Genomic DNA, 26,425 nt, shown 5'->3' on the forward strand with positions numbered 1-26,425 from the left:
TGGATATAGCTCCCATATACATTTTCGGCCGATTTCATGTATTTGGTGCGCGATATGTATGTTCAATTTTAATGAAATCTAAAAAAAGTAACGGAATTGGGAGCAAAAATGAATTTGTACAATTATATTCAAATCGGTTCAAATTTGGATATAGCTTCCATGTATATTTTCGACCGATTTCATGTATTTGATGCATCAAACGCGCTATGTATCTCTAATTTGGAATGTGTAGCGGAAATTAAAACGAATATACATTTGTCAAATTATATTAAAATCGGTTCAGATTTCGATAAAGCTCTCATATATATTTTCGACCGATTTTATATACTTGATGCACAAAACACGATGCGTATTTCCGATTCCAATGAAATTCGGCATGAGTGACTAAATTTGGTACAAAAATAAATTTGACAAATTATATTCAAATACGGTCAAATTTGATCATAGCTCCCATATATATTCTCGACCGATTTCAAGCATTTGATGCACCAAAAGCGAGAGAGACGAAATCTGGCACAAGAAAAAATTGCCAAATTATATTGAAATCAGTTGAGGTTTGGGTATATCTAACATATATATTTCGGTCGATTTCATACATGTTATGCACCAAACACGATATATATGGCCGATTCCAATAAAATTCAGAATGTGTGGCGGAATTTGGTTAGAATAATAAATGTGACAAATTAATTGGAAATTAGTTAAGATTTGGATATAGCTCCCATATATATATTCTCGGCCGATTTCACATATTTGATGCACCGATTTCAATGAAATATGAAAGGTGTGGCGGAATTTGGTGTAAAAGTAAATCTTTTAAAATTATATTTAAATCGGATCAGATTGGGATATGATTTTAATAAGAACCATTGACCCACAACGCCTTAGGCTAAAACTAAAAAACAACACAACAATTAATTTGAAATACGCTTATTACGGGAAAGTATGTTGCTACCTCGAATTCACTAATTGCGATAGAAATGCCACTCAACTTCAAAAGATTGAGTTTACTGCACGCTTAGTATTTGCTATGAAATAAATAAATCCAAAGGACAAACCCTTCGCGTATGCATGTCATGTTACTGCTCTTCTAATGGTTTTGTTTATTTACGCATTAAAGCAGTGCAATATTTTTTTAATTTTTAAATTTGTTTTTTTTTAACCAACATATTTAGGTAAATAAAATTTTGAATATATATATATATATATATATATATATTCAAAATTTTATTTACCTAAATATGTTGGTTAAAAAAAAACAAATTTTATTTGGCTATATTCGTCAACGAAATCAGCATAAAAATGCCAGAAGTTCGCCTTTTGTGTATTTTGGATTTCGCCTGTAAGTTATTTCCAGCGTTTCTGTAGAATGTAAATGATGATATTTTTACACAAAAGTAGTAGTCCATTCTACCCGCTGTCCTAAACTCTAACTTCATACAAGTTTCTTGTCCTTTGGTTTCTATTTGTGACCTTTGATCGTATATAAAGAACGGTCAAAAGTAACTGACCATTCAAAACGTAAATATTTTGCGATAATCTCCAAAACAATAGACTTCAATTTTATTCCCTAACCCCAAGTCCATAAAAGATTTCGTGAGGATCTAATCATGATTGTGGGCAAGATAGGAATATCCGTACATAACATCAATACATAGTGTCGTAGGCTATAAAAATTAAATGGTTATTTCTTTAAACTTTCAATTGTAATGCAAGGAATATATCTTTGTTTTAATTTTGAACACGATATCAGTAGTGCGATTATCTAACTCATTTTTTGAGTTACCGTCAAAAGTCGGTAAAATTAAAATGCTTGTAATTTCGGTAATTAAAGAAATTCTTCAATAATAACGCATACTATAATTAACGAAATCTTAGCAGTTGCTAAGACCTGCATATATATCTATATATATATATATATATACTAGCTGGCCCGGTCCGCGTTGCCGGCCCGTAGTCTCAGTCTTTAATAGCATAAACATTTTCAGCCAGAGGTTTTGATTTGAGAGTTTAAAACCTATTAAATCACATGTATTAAAATGTATACATTAACTGTTTTTAATAGCCATCTACCCCCAAATTTGCCTTAACACACATTTTAAGCGAAATCGATTAAAAAATATGATAAACAAATTTTCGCGATGGGGTCATCTACCTCCTTAGAAGCTAAGATGCCAAATAAGGGGAAAATCAGTTGAAAAATGGGACCAAGACGCTGGAAATTGCCGAAATCAGCGGAAACTTTCATATAAGGGTTATACCAAAGCATGGTCCTATTCTTATAATTATTTAAAAAAATGTGTTATTCTTCCTAAAATCTCAAATTACCAACATTTGAGGAATTTGGAAGGGGCTACATCATTTGAGGAACTACATCAATTTAGACCGACCTGATATATATTTTGAACAACTGATTCTTCATGAAACCCCTGGGACAAATTTAAAACTCTATCGTAACTTTTGCGAAGTATAGAGCAAAATATTTGAGGCCCTTTGTGTTTGGTTAAGCTATATAAAATGGACCCTAAAAAGGTTTGACCCGAAACCCCTTTTTGGGATTTTTATCTACCAATCAAACAATTTTCCAAGTGTAATTTCCCGCAGTGTAATTACTGATGATTTACCGGGAGTTAAGGTAACATTTAACGTATCGGAAGAATTTTCCGAGGATATGAATCCTTTTCTTTCTAAATTTTCAATTTGCTTCACTATTTGTATAGTCCGCATATAACTGTGCTCTTCATATTCGGTATTTCACTGATTGCAGTCCCAATGATTTTTGCATTTTAAGTTCTCATTGGATGGATTATTTCCATATCTAGTCAATTCCCATTGAAATTTTTTTTTCCATTTTTCCAAATTTGAGAATTTTTGCCATGAGACCTCTTTTTTCGTTTTTTTTTTTTAGCGATTTTGAAAAAGTAATTATCTTTTAACTTTGGTGTGACCGCGTTAAGTTATTTCGATATCATCTGACTGACTTCCATGCAATCCGCCATCAACTTCAGTTCTCAAGAAATCAAGTCAATTAAATAATTTGGTATTAATATTCGAATTTAAAAATAAAATATAAAAAACATTACAAATGTACATTAGAAAAAAGTAAGTCAAAATGGAAAAAAATCATGCAAAATAAAACATTACTGTTGTACATTTCAAAAGTCAAAATGAAAATGTTAATATATCACATTTTTTACGCGATTTTTTTGAATATTATCCTTTTCGGAAAAGAGACAATTCCGAATTTGTATGAATTGTTAAAATCAGTTCAGCGGTTCTTGAGTTATAAGCGTAGTAACTAACACAACTTACTTTTATATATATAGATATATATATATATATATCTATATATATAAATGTAAGTTGTGTTAGTTACTACGCTTATAACTTAAGAACCGCTGGATTAATTTTAACGATTCACACAAATTCGGAGTTGTCTACTCTCCGAAAAGGATAATATCCAAAAAAATCGCGTACAAATGTGATATATTAACATTTTCATTTTGACTTTTCAAATGTACAATAGTAATGTTTTATTTTGCATGATTTTTTTCCATTTTGACTTACTTTTTTCTAATGTACATTTGTAGTGTTTTTTTATATTTTATTTTTGAATTCGAATATTTATACCAATTTATTTAAATGACTTGATTTCTTGAGAACTGAAATTGATGGCGGGTTACATGGAAGTGTAGTAGCGAATTATGTGGTGGCGAAACGGAATAGATGATATCGAAATAATTTAACGCGGTCACACCAAAGTTAAAAGATAATTACTTTTTCTAAATCGCTGAAAAATCATGAAAAAGAGATCTCATTGCAAAAATCAAAAAAACATTTTCAATGGAATCTAATTTTAAAGTAATAGTACATTCTATTGACAAACTTTGTAAGGAAGGATCTTAAAACATTTGCTGTAAAAAATCAGCGAAAAAGTTGAAGACTTTTTCAATTTGTTATTCTTTTTTTTGTCAATTTTTTTTCAATTTGTATAATCATATTGAATTCAGTGGATTTTTTGTGAACAAAATAAAGAATAATTTTTCACTAAAAAAATTAAATAAGTGCGAAATAGGATGTTAACTGACATCTACCTTTCAACTCCAGGGCCTACATCGTGGGTTAGCTGGAAGATGCGAACACATTTAAACAAACTAAAATGACCGAAAAAGCTTAATGGGGCTCATATAAAAGCGTGGCAATGATCCGTCCAATGAGAGCTTAAAATGCAAAATTCTTTGGGAGAATAATAAGTAATATACCAATATTGAAATAAAAGGTGCAAAATAGTAGAGCGAATGGGACTTTTAGTAAGAAAAGGTTTTATATCCTTCCAGAAATTCTTCCCAAACATTCAAAATACCTAAAATCACTTTTGCAGGTCTTTATATCGATCATAACTCACGGATAAGGGAACAACCCGATTTCATATTTATATAACCATCTATGATTTAAGTTATTTTTGGGGTCTTGGCCGGCCACTTTTTTCATTTTTTGGCCCTTATTTGACATTTTTGTTTCTAAGGGGGTAGATAACCTCTTCGCATAAAATTTGAAATTTTCAGAGTAGGGCCCATATTGGTATTGATCACATTCATCAATTGATTTGGCTAAAAAATTTTATTTATGCCACCCTGGGGTAGGGAACCATCATACAGATAATTGCCACATAGCAATTTATTTAAGTAAAGTCCCCACATTGGAGTATCCCCAAGTCCACTTTCACATCTAATGTGTGGTCAGAAAAGAAAATTTTGTATTCTATTGAATTTTTAACCCCCAAGAGAATATTGGTTGGGAACGTAGATTTGGGATGTGCATCCATATGAAATAAATTGTGGAAACATGAACAAATTACAAATATAAGAAAGTAGCACGGGACAGAATATTTATTTAATCATCATTGAATTATCCTATGATGAAAATATGGACTTTAAGGGGTCTCCAACTTACAATTTAAATGGCAAATAAAATTAATTCCCATCTTATCATTCTGCCCTCAATTATGAGGTGGATAAAACTATTTTTACTTATTTAAATCACGCGCAATGCTATGACATGCTATATTGTTCTGCTATATTTTTGATTTGGCCTCTATTTGTCATCTTGGATTATAAGGGGTAGAAGAAAGTTTTCAATGTAGGTCGATGTTTCGGAGTAGTGCCTATATAAAGAAGGTACCTCCTAATTTAACCACATTTCAAAGAATTTGGCTAATAATGCGTATTAGGGGGGTGAAAATCTTACACTAAAATTTCAACATAAAAAAGTAATTAACTTTGGCTATTCTTAAATCATTCAGCCCTCAATTATGTAGTATACAAAATACAGCAAATTCCAAATTACTGCTCATTTGACTGGAAGATTTTGCTACGATTTTTACCATATTAAAAATTAATTTGATCCCTTATATGGCGATAACATTGATATATACTTTTTAATAGATTTGTATAGCACATCCACACAGTTGAAGCCCACGGTTTAAATATTGAAGCCCACTGGTTAAAAATGGGTACAGGTATTTTAAAACACTTTAAATCGACATGTACGTGAACACTTATATCAGTCATATCTGTGAATAATTATGCTTGGGAAAATATGCATAATAGACAAAAACTACGGGCCGGCAACGCGGACCGGGCCAGCTAGTATATATATATATATATATATATATATATATATATATATATATATATATATATATATATATATATATATATATATATATATATATATATATATATATATATATATATATATATATATATATATATCTATATATATAAATGTAAGTTGTGTTAGTTACTACGCTTATAACTTAAGAACCGCTGGATTAATTTTAACGATTCACACAAATTCGGAGTTGTCTACTCTCCGAAAAGGACAATATCCAAAAAAATCGCGTAAAAATGTGATATATTAACATTTTCATTTTGACTTTTCAAATGTACAATAGTAATGTTTTATTTTGCATGATTTTTTTCCATTTTGACTTACTTTTTTCTAATGTACATTTGTAGTGTTTTTTTATATTTTATTTTTGAATTCGAATATTTATACCAATTTATTTAATTGACTTGATTTCTTGAGAACTGAAATTGATGGCGGGTTACATGGAAGTGTAGTAGCGAATTATGTGGTGGCGAAACGGAATAGATGATATCGAAATAATTTAACGCGGTCACACCAAAGTTAAAAGATAATTACTTTTTCTAAATCGCTGAAAAATCATGAAAAAGAGATCTCATTGCAAAAATCAAAAAAACATTTTCAATGGAATCGAATTTTAAAGTAATAGTACATTCTATTGACAAACTTTGTAAGGAAGGATCTTAAAACATTTGCTGTAAAAAATCAGCGAAAAATTTGAAGACTTTTTCAATTTGTTATTCTTTTTTTTTTGTCAATTTTTTTTCAATTTGTATTATCATATTGAATTCAGTGGATTTTTTGTGAACAAAATAAAGAATAATTTTTCACTAAAAAAATTAAATAAGAGCGAAATAGGATGTTAACTGACATCTACCTTTCAACTCCAGGGCCTACATCGTGGGTTAGCTGAAAGATGCGAACACATTTAAACAAACAAAAATGACCGAAAAAGCTTAATGGGGCTCATTTCAAAGCGTGACAATGATCCGTCCAATGAGAGCTCAAAATGCAAAATTCTTTGGGAGAATAATAAGTAATATACCAATATTGAAATAAAAGGTGCAAAATAGTAGAGCGAATGGGACTTTTAGTAAGAAAAGGTTTTATATCCTTCCAGAAATTCTTCCCAAACATTCAAAATACCTAAAATCACTTTTGCAGGTCTTTATATCGATCATAACTCACGGATAAGGGAACAACCCGATTTCATATTTATATAACCATCTATGATTTAAGTTATTTTTGGGGTCTTGGCCGGCCACTTTTTTCATTTTTTGGCCCTTATTTGACATTTTTGTTTCTAAGGGGGTAGATAACCTCTTCGCATAAAATTTGAAATTTTCAGAGTAGGGCCCATATTGGTATTGACCAAATTCATCAATTGATTTGGCTAAAAAATTTTATTTATGCCACCCTGGGGTAGGGAACCATCATACAGATAATTGCCACATAGGAATTTATTTAAGTAAAGTCCCAACATTGGAGTATCCCCAAGTCCACTTTCACATCTAATGTGTGGTCAGAAAAGAAAATGTTGTATTCTATTGAATTTTTAACCCCCAAGAGAATATTGGTTGGGAACGTAGATTTGGGATGTGCATCCATATGAAATAAATTGTGGAAACATGAAGAAATTACAAATATAAGAAAGTAGCACGGCACCGAATATTTGTTTAATCATCATTGAATTATCCTATGATGAAAATATGGACTTTAAGGGGTCTCCAACTTACAATTTAAATGGCAAATAAAAGTAATTCCCATCTTATCATTCTGCCCTCAATTATGAGGTGGATAAAACTATTTTTACTTATTTAAATCACGCGAAATGCTATGACATGCTATATTGTTCTGCTATATTTTTGATTTGGCCTCTATTTGTCATCTTGGATTATAAGGGGTAGAAGAAAGTTTTCAATGTAGGTCGATGTTTCGGAGTAGTGCCCATATAAAGAAGGTACCTCCTAATTTAACCACATTTCAAAGAATTTGGCTAATAATGCGTATTAGGGGGGTGAAAATCTTACACTAAAATTTCAACATATCTACAAATTTTAGAATTTTTATCCATGTTATAATACCCTCTCAAGTCCACCTTTTGGCGGACAAACAGACTGACATGGTTAGGGGACTTATGAGGACTCTAATGCACAATCTAAGTTGCTAATGGGTTTAAAAAAGTAATTAACTTTGGCTATTCTTAAATCATTCAGCCCTCAATTATGTAGTATACAAAATACAGCAAATTCCAAATTACTGCTCATTTGACTGGAAGATTTTGCTACGATTTTTACCATATTAAAAATTAATTTGATCCCTTATATGGCGATAAGATTGATATATACTTTTTAATAGATTTGTATAGCACATCCACACAGTTGAAGCCCACGGTTTAAATATTGAAGCCCACTGGTTAAAAATGGGTACAGGTATTTTAAAACACTTTAAATCGACCTGTACGTGAACACTTATATCAGTCATATCTGTGAATAATTATGCTTGGGAATATATGCATAATAGACAAAAACTACGGGCCGGCAACGCGGACCGGGCCAGCTAGTATATATATATGTAAAAGAGGAAAATGTTTGTCTGTTTGTTTGTTTGTAATTTATGGACTCGAAAGCCGCTGAATAGATTTTCCTGAAAATGTCCATATATACTGCAACATCGCCTGAAAGTAACATAGGCTATATACAGTTTTGAATTTCCACTTGGAACTGGAGATATAGCATCAGAATCGGAGGTACCTCCCAAAAATTTAGATTTTATATGCACATATCTATTGATTGGTTGAAGATACAGTTTCCAAATTTGGAAAACGTAACGGAATTTGGAACAAAAATAAGTTTGCCAAATTATATTGTAATCGGTTCAGATTTGGATATAGCTCCCATATATATTTTCGACCGATTTCGTTCATATGATACCTCAAACACAATATGAATGTTCGATTCCAATGAAATTTGGAATGTGTGACGGGATTTAATCCAAAAATAAATTTGTCAAATTATATTGAAATCGGTTTAGATTTGGATATAGCTCCCATATATATTTTCGGCCGATTTCAAGCATTTGATGCACCAAACACGCTATGTATCCCAATTTCAATGAAATTTGAAACTTGTGATAGATTTTATCTAAAAAAATTGATTTCCCAAATTATATTGAAATCGGTTCAGATTTGGATATAGCTTCCATATACATTTTCGGCCGATTTCATGTATTTGGTGGACCAAACACGATATGTATTTCCAATTGTAATGAAATTTAAAATAAGTAACGGAATTGGGAGCCAAAATGAATTTGTCAAATTAATTGAAATCGGTTCAGATTTGGATATAGCTCCCATATATATTTTCGACTGATGTTCATGTCCAAAGATTCCAAAGAAATTTGGAATATGTAACGGGATTTTGATTAGAAAATAAATTAGTCAAATTATATTAAAATCGGTTCAGATTTGGATATAGCTCTCATATATATTTTCCGCCGATTTCACATATTTGATGCACAAAACACGATACGTATTTTTGATTCCAACGAAATTCGGCATGAGTGGCTAAATTTGGTACAAAAATAAATTTGACAAATTATATTCAAATACGCTCAGATTTGATTATAGCTCCCATATATATATTCAGCCGATTTCAAATATTTGATGCACCCAAAGCGAGAGAGACAAAATCTGGCACCAGAAAAAATTGCCAAATTATATTGAAATCAGTTGAGGTTTGGATATAGCTAACATATATATTTCGGCCGATTTCATACATATTATGCACCAAACACGATATATATGACCGATTCCAATGGACTTCAGAATGTGTGGCGGAATTTGGTTATAATAATAAATGTGATAAATTAATTGGAAATTAGTTAAGATTTGGATATAGCTCCCATATATATATTCTCGGCCGATTTCGTTTATTTGATGCCTCAAACACGATATGAATGTTCGATTCCAATGAAATTTGGAATGTGTGATGGGATTTGATCCGAAAATAAATTTGTCAAATTATATTGAAATTGGTTCAGATTTGGATATAGCTCCCATATATATTTTCGGCCGATTTCAAGCATTTGATGCACCAAACAAGCTATGTATCCCCAATTTCAATGAAATTTGAAACGTGTGATGGATTTTATCTAAAAAATTGATTTCCCAAATTTTATTGAAATCGGTTCAGATTTGGATATAGCTCCCATATACATTTTCGGCCGATTTCATGTATTTGGTGCACGATATGTATGTTCAATTTTAATGAAATCTAAAAAAAGTAACGGAATTGGGAGCAAAAATGAATTTGTACAATTATATTCAAATCGGTTCAGATTTGGATATAGCTTCCATGTATATTTTCGACCGATTTCATGTATTTGATGCATCAAACGCGCTATGTATCTCTAATTTGGAATGTGTAGCGGAAATTAAAACGAATATACATTTGTCAAATTATATTAAAATCGGTTCAGATTTCGATAAAGCTCTCATATATATTTTCGACCGATTTTATATACTTGATGCACAAAACACGATGCGTATTTCCGATTCCAATGAAATTCGGCATGAGTGACTAAATTTGGTACAAAAATAAATTTGACAAATTATATTCAAATACGGTCAAATTTGATCATAGCTCCCATATATATTCTCGACCGATTTCAAGCATTTGATGCACCAAAAGCGAGAGAGACGAAATCTGGCACCAGAAAAAATTGCCAAATTATATTGAAATCAGTTGAGGTTTGGGTATATCTAACATATATATTTCGGTCGATTTCATACATGTTATGCACCAAACACGATATATATGGCCGATTCCAATAAAATTCAGAATGTGTGGCGGAATTTGGTTACAATAATAAATGTGACAAATTAATTGGAAATTAGTTAAGATTTGGATATAGCTCCCATATATATATTCTCGGCCGATTTCACATATTTGATGCACCGATTTCAATGAAATATGAAAGGTGTGGCGGAATTTGGTGTAAAAGTAAATCTTTTAAAATTATATTTAAATCGGATCAGATTGGGATATGATTTTAATAAGAACCATTGACCCACAACGCCTTAGGCTAAAACTAAAGAACAACACAACAATTAATTTGAAATACGCTTATTACGGGAAAGTATGTTGCTACCTCGAATTCACTAATTGCGATAGAAATGCCACTCAACTTCAAAAGATTGAGTTTACTGCACGCTTAGTATTTGCTATGAAATAAATAAATCCAAAGGACAAACCCTTCGCGTATGCATGTCATGTTACTGCTCTTCTAATGGTTTTGTTTATTTACGCATTAAAGCAGTGCAATATTTTTTTTAATTTTTAAATTTGTTTTTTTTTAACCAACATATTTAGGTAAATAAAATTTTGAATATATATATATATATATATATATATATATATATATATATATATATATATATATATATATATATATATCTATATCTATATATATATATATATATATATATTCATTTCCTGCGCACAATGGCCACCAAAATCTCCGAATACCAATCCGTTGGACCATTGTGTCTGGAGTATTTTGGAAAGAAAGGTTGACACTAAAAAATACCAAATCGATCGCCTCAAGCATGCGCTTCGCCGGGAATACCGAATGGACCGGGAATACCACAGAGCAACATTCGGGTTGCGTGTGACGGTTTCATTGTCCGTTTGAAGGCCATAATTCGTGCCAAAGGCGACCAATTCGAACAAATCTAAACGTATTCTAAAATTTGATGTTATTTCCGACATTTTTTGCTTTCATTCATTAAATTTGAAAAGAAATGTAAAGATTATGGCGTTTGACTTTGTTGCAGTTTTTTTATCCTACCCTATTTAGCTGTTACTAACAGCATGGTGAAGTGCGTAAATATTGGGTAAATGTCCCTGGTTAAAAAACTGATGGAAGTATTTTGGCAGTGCTCTATGACATAATTTCAAAAGCGAAATACTCCAAGATGGATTTGGACATAAAGTGACAAAAAACTCAGAGAACTGTGTTTTTTTTAATTTTAAAATTGGCCTCCGAATATACAGAGCATTAATATATTATTGGGTTAAACAAATGGATTAGGATAAAAATTGTCATATCCATTACTTATACTTAAAGCACAGTTGACTAAAGTAGTTGACCCTACGAAAAGTTGTAACATAAACATGGCATAAGGTTCATATATTAAATTCTCCACATAATCATCCCTTCGTTAGACACTGCAACTACCGTCATGGTGGTCGTTGAAATTTAAGTGCCGAATGCATTGCATCTCATCCAATTGTATATGCTTCCATTCTATTGCAATACGTGAATTCAAGAGGACAAGGTTTACAGAACTATTTTTGAGTGTATTGTTCGCTTACGACAAGGAAATACATTGGGGAAGCATGAAATATATTTCATACTAGCTGACCCGGCCACGTTGCTGGCTCTTAATTTTAGTGTTTAATGGTTATTTTTAGGAACATTCTAAACTTTAATTTAAACTGAATTGCCTTAACTCTATAAATTGTAATTCAATTCCATTATAGTTTGAATCAGTAAGGAAAAGCCAAAAGTCGAGTGGCGCCGACTATATTATACCCTACACCACTATGCATATTTACTAGAGCTCTCGTAATAAAAGAATTTATTTATTTATTATATTACGAATGTGAGGGACACACAAACACAAAATCGGATGAAACGTATATATGAGATCTACAGGTATATCTGAACCCAAAATCAGTTGAAGATATATATGGGAGCTACATCTAAATCTGAACCGATCTTTATCTTGAAACCAAATATTATTCTCGTGGAGTGCATATTACGCATGGGAAGGAATTACAACCCTAATCGGATGAAACATATGTATGGGAGCTATAGCTATATCTGAACCGGTTTTCTAAACAGTGTTGGCATGTTTGTTTGGTATACCATAGTATTTTGTTGTTGCAATCTCATTATTGTTATCGGTTCAATCTCATTATTGTTGTTTTTATAAAAACAACGTTTGTTTATTATTGGAGAAAGATGGTAATGTTTACCCGTAGTAAGGCGGGGAATAACTAGGTTTCGGAAAGAACCACCATTTACTCCAAATTTAATGTACTTGCTTCTAGATTAAATTCGGTGGGATGTACCAAAATTCAGGTTAGTAGGATTTATATTGGCCATTTGATGCACAATTAACCCGAAATCGGTTGAAGATATATGGGAGCTATACTTAAATCTGATCCGATTATCACCAATTTCAATAGGGTTCGTCCTTTGGCAAACAAATATTGCTTGCAAAATTTCATCTCAATCGGATAATAAATGCGACATGTATTTGGTCACAAGAATACATGGACGGACGGACTGGCATACATAAATCGACTCAGAAGTGGAAGTTTTTCGAAAAGTTTAACAGCACTATCCAAACGGACTTACTGGTACTTGTAGTTACGGTATTCAGATACGTTCGAATTCAGATACTTTTATTTAAAAATGTTTTCTTTACCAAAAGTTGGAGGGTATTAAAAGTTCGGCCTGGCCGAACTTAATGTTTATTTACCCTAGTAACAAGGGTATTATGTCTTTGTGCATTTGCTTGTAACATGGAGAAAGAAGCGAGATAGACCCATTGTTACTTTTGAGGATATTCATAGTCCGCCTGTCTGTCCGTTCGCCCAACTGTCCATGTATTTTTGTGAACAAAATCTAGGTCGCGTTTAGTTTTTGGATTGAGATGAAAATTTCCAAACGATATTTGTTTGGCCCAAGGACTCACCTAATTGGAATTGGTGAGAATCGGTACAAATTTAGATATAGTTCCCATGGTTCTCAATTAATCTGTAATCTGTAATCCCTCACATGCCTAATACGCACTCCACTCCTCTTTTCATATCATGCCACAAATTTATTTCCGAATCTCGCTTGATCTTCCTATCTACGATACTTCAAAGGTTTTCTATGGAGTTTAGGTCAGGTGATTGTGCCGGCCATAACAAAACATCAATTTTTGACTCCCGCAACCAATATTTGACAAGTTTTGATACAAGTTTGGGATTATTGTCATGTTGAAACACCCAAATCAGCCGAATATTTTACTCAGCGTAAGGGAACAACGTGATGTCCAACACATCTTTGTAAACAAACCGATCCACAACTGCCTTTATTTTATGGATAGGCCCAAGTCCATAGAAAGAAAAACAGCGCCACGCCATTTTTGACCCTCCCTCATGCTTCACTGTACCTTTGCAACACTGCGGCTTGAGTCCTTCATTTTTTTAACCTTCTCACAGTAAAATTTTTCACGTCTGTGCCTTTAATATTAATCGTAGAGTTATCCCAGAAATAATGTTTTTTCCATTGAGCTTGATTCCACTTAATATTATCGTTTCCGAAAGCCTTTTTGATTTTTTCAGACCAGCTGCCACTACTCGTCTACGCACTGATCTCGAGCTTATATCCAATGATTGCTCTCTCACCAACCCAGTTGAACTCTTAAATAGTTGTTTTTTATTTCTCTCACAATTTGTGGATCAGTACGGGCTGAAGTTTTTCACGGCCTTCATCCGTTATAGACTGTTACTACTGATCCAGTTTCAAAAACTGACTTAGTATACAGAAATAATTATGAAATCAAATAAATATTTATGAATTATTTCTCGGAAATCATTTTCTGTGATATGTTATTTTGATAGTCACTAATAATTTGCTGTTTTATTCAGGCACTGTATTTGCTTTTAGCCATTTTTAAATTTTTTTTGGGCAGTACTTAAAAAACGAAAAGAAAAACACATACTGTTGTAAAAAACTTCTCAAAAAGGATTTATGACAAGCGAAATTGTCGAAGGAAGCAAAAAGCGATAAATATCACAGTAAAAACAACTGAAAATGCAGCGGTTACATGAATGTACAACAGAGTTGCTTTTGTTTTGTCCAAGCCAAAATCGAGTTAATTGACTTTACCAAACATTATTTTTTATATAAAAATTAATTTTGGTTTTATGTTTTAGGTTTTTAAAAAGTGAATAAAGTACCTAATTTAAAACAAGAAAAAACTTTCTCATTTTCTTAATTTTTGAAAAAGTTACAGGGCATTCATTCTCCTTGTAATTTCAGTTGCTTTAGTTTTGGCCACCAGTGTATATATATATATATATATATATATATATATTTTTTTTTTTTTTTAATTTTTAAATTTGTTTTTTTTTAACCAACATATTTACGTAAATAAAATGTCGAATATATATATATATATATATATATATATATATATATATATATATATATATATATATATATATATATATATATATATATATATATATATATATATATATATATATATATATATATATATATATATATATATATATATAAATATATATATATATTCGACATTTTATTTACGTAAATATGTTGGTTAAAAAAAAACAAATTTAAAAATTAAAAACAAAACAAATTAAATTAATTAAAAAAATTATATATATATATATATATATATATATATATATAAATATATATATATATATATATATATATATATATATATATATATATATATATATATATATATATATATACACTGGTGGCCAAAACTAAAGCAACTGAAATTACAAGGAGAATGAATGCCCTGTAACTTTTTCAAAAATTAAGAAAATGAGAAAGTTTTTTCTTGTTTTAAATTAGGTACTTTATTCACTTTTTAAAAACCTAAAACATAAAACCAAAATTAATTTTTATATAAAAAATAATGTTTGGTAAAGTCAATTAACTCGATTTTGGCTTGGACAAAACAAAAGCAACTCTGTTGTACATTCATATAACCGCTGCATTTTCAGTTGTTTTTACTGTGATATTTATCGCTTTTTGCTTCCTTCGACAATTTCGCTTGTCATAAATCCTTTTTGAGAAGTTTTTTACAACAGTATGTGTTTTTCTTTTCGTTTTTTAAGTACTGCCCAAAAAAAATTTAAAAATGGCTAAAAGCAAATACAGTGCCTGAATAAAACAGCAAATTATTAGTGACTATCAAAATAACATATCACAGAAAATGATTTCCGAGAAATAATTCATAAATATTTATTTGATTTCATAATTATTTCTGTATACTAAGTCAGTTTTTTGAAACTGGATCAGTAGTAACAGTCTATAACGGATGAAGGCCGTGAAAAACTTCAGCCCGTACTGATCCACAAATTGTGAGAGAAATAAAAAACAACTATTTAAGAGTTCAACTGGGTTGGTGAGAGAGCAATCATTGGATATAAGCTCGAGATCAGTGCGTAGACGAGTAGTGGCAGCTGGTCTGAAAAAATCAAAAAGGCTTTCGGAAACGATAATATTAAGTGGAATCAAGCTCAATGGAAAAAACATTATTTCTGGGATAACTCTACGATTAATATTAAAGGCACAGACGTGAAAAATTTTACTGTGAGAAGGTTAAAAAAACGAAGGACTCAAGCCGCAGTGTTGCAAAGGTACAGTGAAGCATGAGGGAGGGTCAAAAATGGCGTGGCGCTGTTTTTCTTTCTATGGACTTGGGCCTATCCATAAAATAAAGGCAGTTGTGGATCGGTTTGTTTACAAAGATGTGTTGGACATCACGTTGTTCCCTTACGCTGAGTAAAATATTCGGCTGATTTGGGTGTTTCAACATGACAATAATCCCAAACTTGTATCAAAACTTGTCAAATATTGGTTGCGGGAGTCAAAAATTGATGTTTTGTTATGGCCGGCACAATCACCTGACCTAAACTCCATAGAAAACCTTTGAAGTATCGTAGATAGGAAGATCAAGCGAGATTCGGAAATAAATTTGTGGCATGATATGAAAAGAGGAGTGGAGTGCGTATTAGGCATGTGAGGGATTACAGATTACAGATTAATTGAGAACCATGGGAACTATATCTAAATTTGTACCGATTCTCACCAATTCCAATTAGGTGAGTCCTTGGGCCAAACAAATATCGTTTGGAAATTTTCATCTCAATCCAAAAACTAAACGCGACCTAGATTTTGTTCACAAAAATACATGGACAGTTGGGCGAACGGACAGACAGGCGGACTATGAATATCCTCAAAAGTAACAATGGGTCTATCTCGCTTCTTTCTCCATGTTACAAGCAAATGCACAAAGACATAATACCCTTGTTACTAGGGTAAATAAACATTAAGTTCGGCCAGGCCGAACTTTTAATACCCTCCAACTTTTGGTAAAGAAAACATTTTTAAATAAAAGTATCTGAATTCGAACGTATCTGAATACCGTAACTACAAGTACCAGTAAGTCCGTTTGGATAGTGCTGTTAAACTTTTCGAAAAACTTCCACTTCTGAGTCGATTTATGTATGCCAGTCCGTCCGTCCATGTATTCTTGTGACCAAATACATGTCGCATTTATTATCCGATTGAGATGAAATTTTGCAAGCAATATTTGTTTGCCAAAGGACGAACCCTATTGAAATTGGTGATAATCGGATCAGATTTAAGTATAGCTCCCATATATCTTCAACCGATTTCGGGTTAATTGTGCATCAAATGGCCAATATAAATCCTACTAACCTGAATTTTGGTACATCCCACCGAATTTAATCTAGAAGCAAGTACATTAAATTTGGAGTAAATGGTGGTTCTTTCCGAAACCTAGTTATTCCCCGCCTTACTACGGGTAAACATTACCATCTTTCTCCAATAATAAACAAACGTTGTTTTTATAAAAACAACAATAATGAGATTGAACCGATAACAATAATGAGATTGCAACAACAAAATACTATGGTATACCAAACAAACATGCCAACACTGTTTAGAAAACCGGTTCAGATATAGCTATAGCTCCCATACATATGTTTCATCCGATTAGGGTTGTAATTCCTTCCCATGCGTAATATGCACTCCACGAGAATAATATTTGGTTTCAAGATAAAGATCGGTTCAGATTTAGATGTAGCTCCCATATATATCTTCAACTGATTTTGGGTTCAGATATACCTGTAGATCTCATATATACGTTTCATCCGATTTTGTGTTTGTGTGTCCCTCACATTCGTAATATAATAAATAAATAAATTCTTTTATTACGAGAGCTCTAGTAAATATGCATAGTGGTGTAGGGTATAATATAGTCGGCGCCACTCGACTTTTGGCTTTTCCTTACTGATTCAAACTATAATGGAATTGAATTACAATTTATAGAGTTAAGGCAATTCAGTTTAAATTAAAGTTTAGAATGTTCCTAAAAATAACCATTAAACACTAAAATTAAGAGCCAGCAACGTGGCCGGGTCAGCTAGTATGAAATATATTTCATGCTTCCCCAATGTATTTCCTTGTCGTAAGCGAACAATACACTCAAAAATAGTTCTGTAAACCTTGTCCTCTTGAATTCACGTATTGCAATAGAATGGAAGCATATACAATTGGATGAGATGCAATGCATTCGGCACTTAAATTTCAACGACCACCATGACGGTAGTTGCAGTGTCTAACGAAGGGATGATTATGTGGAGAATTTAATATATGAACCTTATGCCATGTTTATGTTACAACTTTTCGTAGGGTCAACTACTTTAGTCAACTGTGCTTTAAGTATAAGTAATGGATATGACAATTTTTATCCTAATCCATTTGTTTAACCCAATAATATATTAATGCTCTGTATATTCGGAGGCCAATTTTAAAATTAAAAAAAACACAGTTCTCTGAGTTTTTTGTCACTTTATGTCCAAATCCATCTTGGAGTATTTCGCTTTTGAAATTATGTCATAGAGCACTGCCAAAATACTTCCATCAGTTTTTTAACCAGGGACATTTACCCAATATTTACGCACTTCACCATGCTGTTAGTAACAGCTAAATAGGGTAGGATAAAAAAACTGCAACAAAGTCAAACGCCATAATCTTTACATTTCTTTTCAAATTTAATGAATGAAAGCAAAAAATGTCGGAAATAACATCAAATTTTAGAATACGTTTAGATTTGTTCGAATTGGTCGCCTTTGGCACGAATTATGGCCTTCAAACGGACAATGAAACCGTCACACGCTACCCGAATGTTGCTCTGTGGTATTCCCGGTCCATTCGGTATTCCCGGCGAAGCGCATGCTTGAGGCGATCGATTTGGTATTTTTTAGTGTCAACCTTTCTTTCCAAAATACTCCAGACACAATGGTCCAACGGATTGGTATTCGGAGATTTTGGTGGCCATTGTGCGCAGGAAATGAAACGAGGAACCTCATTTTTGGTTGGCGCGGGCTGAGTGCGATGGTGCTGAGTCCTGTTGGAATGTCCAAGGTTTGCGGCTAAAATGTTTGCGTGCCCAAGGCTTTAATACATTTATTCTGATACCACGGTCGATTAATACGAGCGGAGAGCGACCATCGGCTGTTATGGCGGCCCACACTCTCACCATGACCGGCGCTTGAGTTCTGGTGGCCAACCGAAGCTGCACATTTTCAACTGACGTCTTTGGCAAGTAAACACGATAATTTTGTTTGTTTACAACAAAATATACACAACGAATATTTTCTCATTGGAGAAACCCAAATTCGGTAGTTCACCACTTTCGGCCAAGCGAAGCAAGCTCTTTTGGGTTATTTTTTTCTGTTGCGGTGTAAGCTCTTGCACTTTTTGGAATTTCAATGGCTTTACCCAGAGCTCATATAATGAGCTATTACTGGAATAATTTTAACAGCTGTCGAGTGGACGAGTGGCTTAGCCTGAATTTGGTTGCAGTTTTTTCATCTCACCCTGTATACATAATTCCTATAACCGTTTAGGTATAGCTCTTACACAATTCCACAAGCTGGAATTCGTTATATTGCCACTATTTCGAACGGAATTAGCTCAAATATCCTGTTTTGTAATATATTTTTCGGATATAATTGTATAATTTTGGTTCACCAAAATAGCCAGAAATCCCTTCCCCAACCACTTGCGTTGGCCCAACAGAAAAAATAAGATTTTTCAAACAAATATATAATTTTAAGTATTTGAATGCTTTGAGAAACCGTTTTCAAAAAAATTGGTATTTGAGCGCTTTAGGTTCTTAGAGGATATAAATGTACCGCTCGTTATGGCCCTCATATAGCGGTATCGAAACAAATAGACTGCAATTTACAATTTCGGTTCGGTCTCTTATTGGATGAAATTTTGTCATACGGGACAATTTGCCCTAATCCTCAAGGGCTGTAGACAGAAATCGCATAAATGTATGCAATAATATGAATTATTTTGTTACAATTTGTCATATATTTAGTATTTTTGTATTTGAAGTTCGTAATGGATACTCAGCCTATGACAGAAAATTGTCTGTGCAGGTCAACGTCTTTGTATAGCCCCAATATAATGGTACCTCCCCATATTCGGTATTTTGATGATTTTAGCTACATAATTTACCCAATTTTTTTTAAGGTTCCGTATTTGAATATTGTTCATTCCAATTTTTATTAATTTATTATGTACAATAAGCCCCTTACTCACAAAAAAATATTTGACAAAAATAAGACTTAGACCTCCTGTTTAAACTTATTTAAATCATGGATGATGACCTTTTCAAATTGGATTGGGTTTGAAATTAAACAAAAAAAAAAAAATATAGACAATTTTATACTTCAAGGATTGTCATCTACCAAATCTTCAAAAACGCCAAGTTTAAAACACTTTTGTGGGTAAATATCGCAGAATTTCGGTGTGTACCCATATATAGGAAAACGTGGACCTAAATATTCAATGTTCTGTCATCAAAATACCGAATAACGGAAGGACCCGTTATTTAGGAACTATACCAAAACGTGGACCTGTACATACAATGTTTCGCTACACGAACTAGAACCCATTATGACCTACATATACCAATTTATAGACAAATCCGCGGAAAATTTGACAAAAATCATCCAAATTCCGGATATCAGAAGGTACCGTTATATGAGTGCCAAACAAAAAAGTGGACCTATACATGCAATGTTTCGCCATCGGAACCCGTTATGACCTACAAATGCCAATTTTTAGACAAATCCGTGGAAAATGTGCAAAAATCATCAAAATATATGGAGGCTATACCAAAACATGACCGACATTTTCAATGCCAACTATCCTAGACACAATACAAATTGATCTGCAAAATTTTGAAGCTCTACTTCAAATAACGTGGGTTGTATCGTGATTTTAACAGGCAGACTGACGGACATAGTTAAATCGACTTAGAATTTTATACTGATCATGAATTCGTCTACGACAAATATTTAGGGATGTTACAAACGGGATGGCAAAGTTAATATATGTATATATAATATTCAAGGTGGAGGGTAACTATTTCTGTGGAATAAAATCACAAATTACATAGGCTAGTTTAGATAAAAAAAATGGAAATGGACAAACAACGCTCCCACTGGCAATTTTCAGGCAACTACATTTTTTTATTATTTGCAACAAATTTTAATAAGAAAGTCTAAAAAGGCAATAATAAAAGATGCATGGCAAATTTATATAAGATAATCTGTTGCAAAAAATATAATGTTGATTATGGTTCGAAATTACCGGCATCTTTATGCTATAAAAACAATTTGTGGCATAGAGTAATAGATCACGAAAAGAATGTGATTATTTATATCAATAATGTGATTATTTATGTCAACTGAAACTAACTAGTAAATTCTGCCATGGAAGGGCGCAAATTACTGCAATCGCGTAATCGAAATCACGAAATCGAAAAGTCAGGCAATTGTGTATCTCTTTTTTGCAATGAATTTGGTCTCTTTATTAAATTGGTCAAGTTTGAAAACATAAGGCTAATTCATTGCGTCAACAAATTTTGATATTGAAACTGATAGCATATGCATTAGATCGCATCCTGTGTGACTTTCTCACAGGCCAATAATAAAACTACGAGTACGTTTACGTATGTGAGCTGATTTTTTCTATAAATTTTCTATACTTTTCAGGCCAGAGGAGATAAATAGCCATACTTAAACCAGAAAATGAGACTACGCCTGTTTTAATCTTAGAATCGTTAAAATGTAATTTAATTTTGTATCGCTTTAACGAGTGCGCTGATGTCGAGGTTTAAAGTTACATTGTGGCTTTGGTACACCGTTATTCTGTCTTCTAATATTTAGAAAAATATATTTGCTTCGGTCCTTCACGCGGTGATGGAGAATACTTCGCCTCACAGAATTTATACATTATTCCTAAGTGTGTATTTGTGTTATGCTTGACACACAAGTACAAACATACTAAACGACAAAGCACGAACCATATGGGGTTGTGAAGATAAAGTGACAGTAAACATTTTCCAATTGAACATTACAAAAGATTTCGAAGAGGTTTTTATTCCCACAAAATCACTCGCAGCTGTTTATATTCGAAAGTAATACTTTTGCTATAGAATATAGAATTTTTCATATTCATTGATTGTACAAACATGAAAGACAATTTCATCCCAAGTACAGATAGTTTACGTGCCAATATGGGTATGTGTATCATCTTAAAATATTCATAAAATTCAAAGCTTGTGGAACAATTCGCGAGTTTTGGTAGATACTATAATATAGACATGGTAGTAAATAACAAGTAAAAAAGCTGTAAGTTCGGGGGGCCGAACTTTGAATACCCTCCACCATTTGCAACGAAATTGGCAATTTTCAAAAAGAAAAAATAAATAAATAAAATCCGTTAAAAATTCTTTTAAAATCTTAAAAAAAAAAAACGAATGTAGCTGTCATATTAGGGTCTATACGATAACATGAACCTGCATCGGTAACATTTGCCATTACAATATTCAAATACGAAACTTAAAAAAATCGGTTATAATGTCGATAAAATCAAAATACCGAATATCGGGAGGTACCGTTATATGGGGACTATACGAAGACGTGGACCTGCGCAGACAATTTTTTCTCTTAGGCTGTAGTATCCATTACCAACTTCAAATACCAAATTTGAAACAATTCCGGTGAATAATGTCGCTAAAATCATTAAAATACCGAATATAGGGAGGTACCGTTTTATGGGGGCTATACGAAGACGTGGACCTGCACAGACAGTTTTCTGTCTTAGGCTGTAGTATCCTTTTCGAACTTCAAATACCAATTTACATCTATTCGTACAGAATCTAGTGTTTTCCACAGGCGGACAAACGGACGGACATCGCTAAATCGACATAGAATTTTATGCTGATCAAGAATATATATACTTTGTGGAGGTCTAAAATGTGTAATTCGAGGTGTTACAAACGAAATGACAAACTTAATATACCCTCCATACTGTGGTGGAGGGTATAAAAAAATATTGTTGGAAAACAACGTGTGCAAAAAGTTTCTGAAAATCGCTAAAAAAGCGCTTGCACTTCATTTCAAGTGCCATAAGCGCTAAAATCATCAAAATACCAAATATGGGGAGGTATGGGGGCTATGGACGAATACGGGGATCTATTTGAGCAATTTTCTGTCATAGGCTGTAATACCCATTAAAAACTTCAAATTCCAAACTTCAAAACATTTCCGGTGGGAACTGTGAAACAAATCATCAAAATACCAAATATCAGTTATATGGGGACTATACCAGAACAGAGACCTATATTGACAGTTCTGTGTAAGGATATCTAAGGCTATCCAACTACATCGTAGCGCACCCCACAAATCGTAGTGTACAACTTCAGGTGTATTAAAAACGCTGAGAACATCAATCATTTTTCATACCCTACACCTTGAAAAGGAGGGCATATTAACTTTGTCATTCCGTATGTAACATCCCTAAATATTCGTCGTAGACCCCATAAAGTATGCATATACATGATCAGCATAAAATTCTAAGTCGATTTAACGATGTCCGTCTGTCTGTCGATTGAAAACACATTATTCGACGTAGAGCTTCATTTGGCAGAACAATTTGCATCCGGATGGTTGGTATTTAAAATAAGATTTATCGGTCCACGATTTGTACAGGGTTAAACAAAAAGACTGCAACAAAGTCAAATGTCGGAAATAGCATCAAATTTTAGAATAAGTTTAGATTTGTTCGAATTGGTCACCTTTGGCACGAATTATGGCCTTCAAACGGCCAATGAAACCTTCACACTAAATGTCACTGGAATTTTAACAGCTGTCGGACGAGTGGCTTAGAAATGATAGCAGTCTGAATTTGGATACAGTTTTTTTCATCTCACCCTGTAAAGTATGCTTATTCATGATCATGAATGATTTTTGCCACATTTTTCCACGGATTTGTCATAATGGGTTTTGGCTCCAGTGACGGAACATTGTATGTATAGGTCCACAATTTCGTATAGCCCCCATACAACTGTACCTCCCGAAATTCGGCATTTTGCTGATTTTTGCCACATTTTCCCATGGATTTACTTAAAAATTGTAATTTGTAAGTCATAATGGGTTCAAGCTCCGTTGGCGAAACATAGCATATATAGGTCCACGTTTTTGTATAAACCCCATATAACGGTACATCCCGAAATTCGGTTTATAATGGGCTCTAGCTACTGTGGCAGAACATTGAATATTTTGTTCCACGTTTTTTTTTTTTGTAGCGCACATATAACAATACCCACCAATATTCGGTATTGTGATAATCCTAGTCACATATACCCACGAAATTGTGTCAAATTTGGTATTTAAGAAGATTTGTAGATGACAATCCTCGAAGTATAAAAATGTCTTTATAGGTGCCCGTTTTGTTGTGGCTACAATATAACGGCCTCACCCACTTTATGGGGTTTTCTGGAATTTCGAAGTTTAAAGTGGAACACTTTTTAAATTCAGATACATTAAATAAAAATATTTTCTTTGTTGGTATTTTTTACTGCTTACTTCTTCATCAATCAACGCAAATTTATGTGGCATTTATTACGACTTTAAGAACCTTTATAGGCAATGTTTAAAATTATATTTTCGAGTCTTATAATATTGAACAACATTTTTATACCTACAACATTATGTGTTGGGGGTATTATAAGTTTGATTCGGCCAAAAATTGTGTAACACCTCGAAATATTGGTTTCCCACAGTATAAGTATATATGGATCTTCCTATCTCGCCAACTGAGTCGATCTAGCTATGTATGTCAGTCCATGTTAATTTGTAATCACTCTACAGGTCGCAATTATGGCCCGATCTTCAAATCGATCGAAATTTAGAAGGGAGGTGGGGCTAGAGCCAGAATACGACCCAATTGCTTTTGGAGATGATCGCATAATATTTAGGGGTTGAAATGGACCAAAAACAGAAAAAATGTTCGGATTACTCTGTATCTCCAAATTTATACTCATCTATATGATTTGTTTGTGTACGATATTTAGCTACATTCGTCAAGGAAATCAGCATAAAGAAGCCAGAAGTTCGCCTTTTGTGTATTTCGGATATCGCCTGCAAGTAATGTTGGTATTTTCACACAAAAGTAGTGGTCCATTGTACCTGTTGTTCTAAACTCTAACTTCATGCGAGATTTTGTGTCCTTTGGTTTTTATTTGTGACCTTTATAACGGCTGCAAAACCAGGAACATTTTAAGTTTTTGATCCATTTCAATATATTGCGGACACCTTTGAAAACAATAGGCCCAGCCCTTCTAAGCCTAACCCTACCATTGTGAAAATTTTCGTGAGGATCGGACGATAATTGCAATTTGTATATAATAGCCAACCTGTGTTGTAAGGTGAAAAAATATTACAAAATATACACTTCAATATTATAAGTCAAAGTGAAAAAATTGTATGCGATAAAAAAATATGAAAAAATAAAAAAATGTCACACAATACTACATATTAATATGATTATTGGCATCTTTTATGCGAGTTTTTTAGATTTTATACTTTTATGCCAAGAGGGCATTCTGAAATGACAAAATTTGTCAAAATCGGTCCAGCAATTCTTGGGATATAAGCATTCTAGCTTTCCTTTGTATATATACATTGAATATATTTCGCTATACGTATCCGATATATTTACTATCGGCATCTACGTAACGGTCAGAATTGACCTGTTCGTCTATTTGTGATTTCGCCGGGATCAAAAATATTCGCGTTTTAATGGAAAATTTGACTTTTATTTAACACAAATGTTATGGTCTATTTCACCCACTAAATATTACCCATCAAAATTGAATAGCATCTGCCCAGCCCTAAGCTCTAACCCCATGCTAACTTCCGCTACGATTTGTCTATAATTGCGACCTGTAGAGTGATTACAAATTAACATGGACAGACCGACGGACATACACATACCTTCCTGTGTGGGAAACCAATATTTCGAGGTATTACAAAATTTTTGGCACAATCACACTTATAATACCCTCAACACGTAGTGTTGTAGGGTTTAAAAAGTGAAAAGTAAAAGTATTATACCCTTCATTAGTATGTGTTGTATTATAAGTTTGATTGGGCCAAAATTTATGTAACACTTCGAAATAATGGTCTCCCACATAGTAAACTAGATATGGATATTCCTATATCGCCGAGCTGAGTCGATCTAGCTATATATGTCCGCCCCTCTGTCCATGTTAAATTGTAATCACGCTACAGGCTGCAATTATGACTCGATCCTCACGAAATTGAGAATGGAGGTGGGCTTATAGTCGGAATAGAACCCTGTTGTTTTTGAAGATGATCGCAAAATATTTAGGGGTTAAATTGGACCAAAAACAGAAAACTATTTTGACAGGCCACAATTATAGACCAATTGACGCGAAATTTAGCACGGAGCTAGAGTTTAGGGCTGGGTTGAAACCTAACATTGTGTTTGATCATCGGACAATATTAAGCGTAAAAAATACACCATAACTTTT

The sequence above is a fragment of the Musca domestica genome, unplaced genomic scaffold (assembly GCF_030504385.1).
Source record: "Musca domestica strain aabys unplaced genomic scaffold, Musca_domestica.polishedcontigs.V.1.1 6, whole genome shotgun sequence".
Lineage (NCBI taxonomy): Eukaryota > Metazoa > Arthropoda > Insecta > Diptera > Muscidae > Musca > Musca domestica.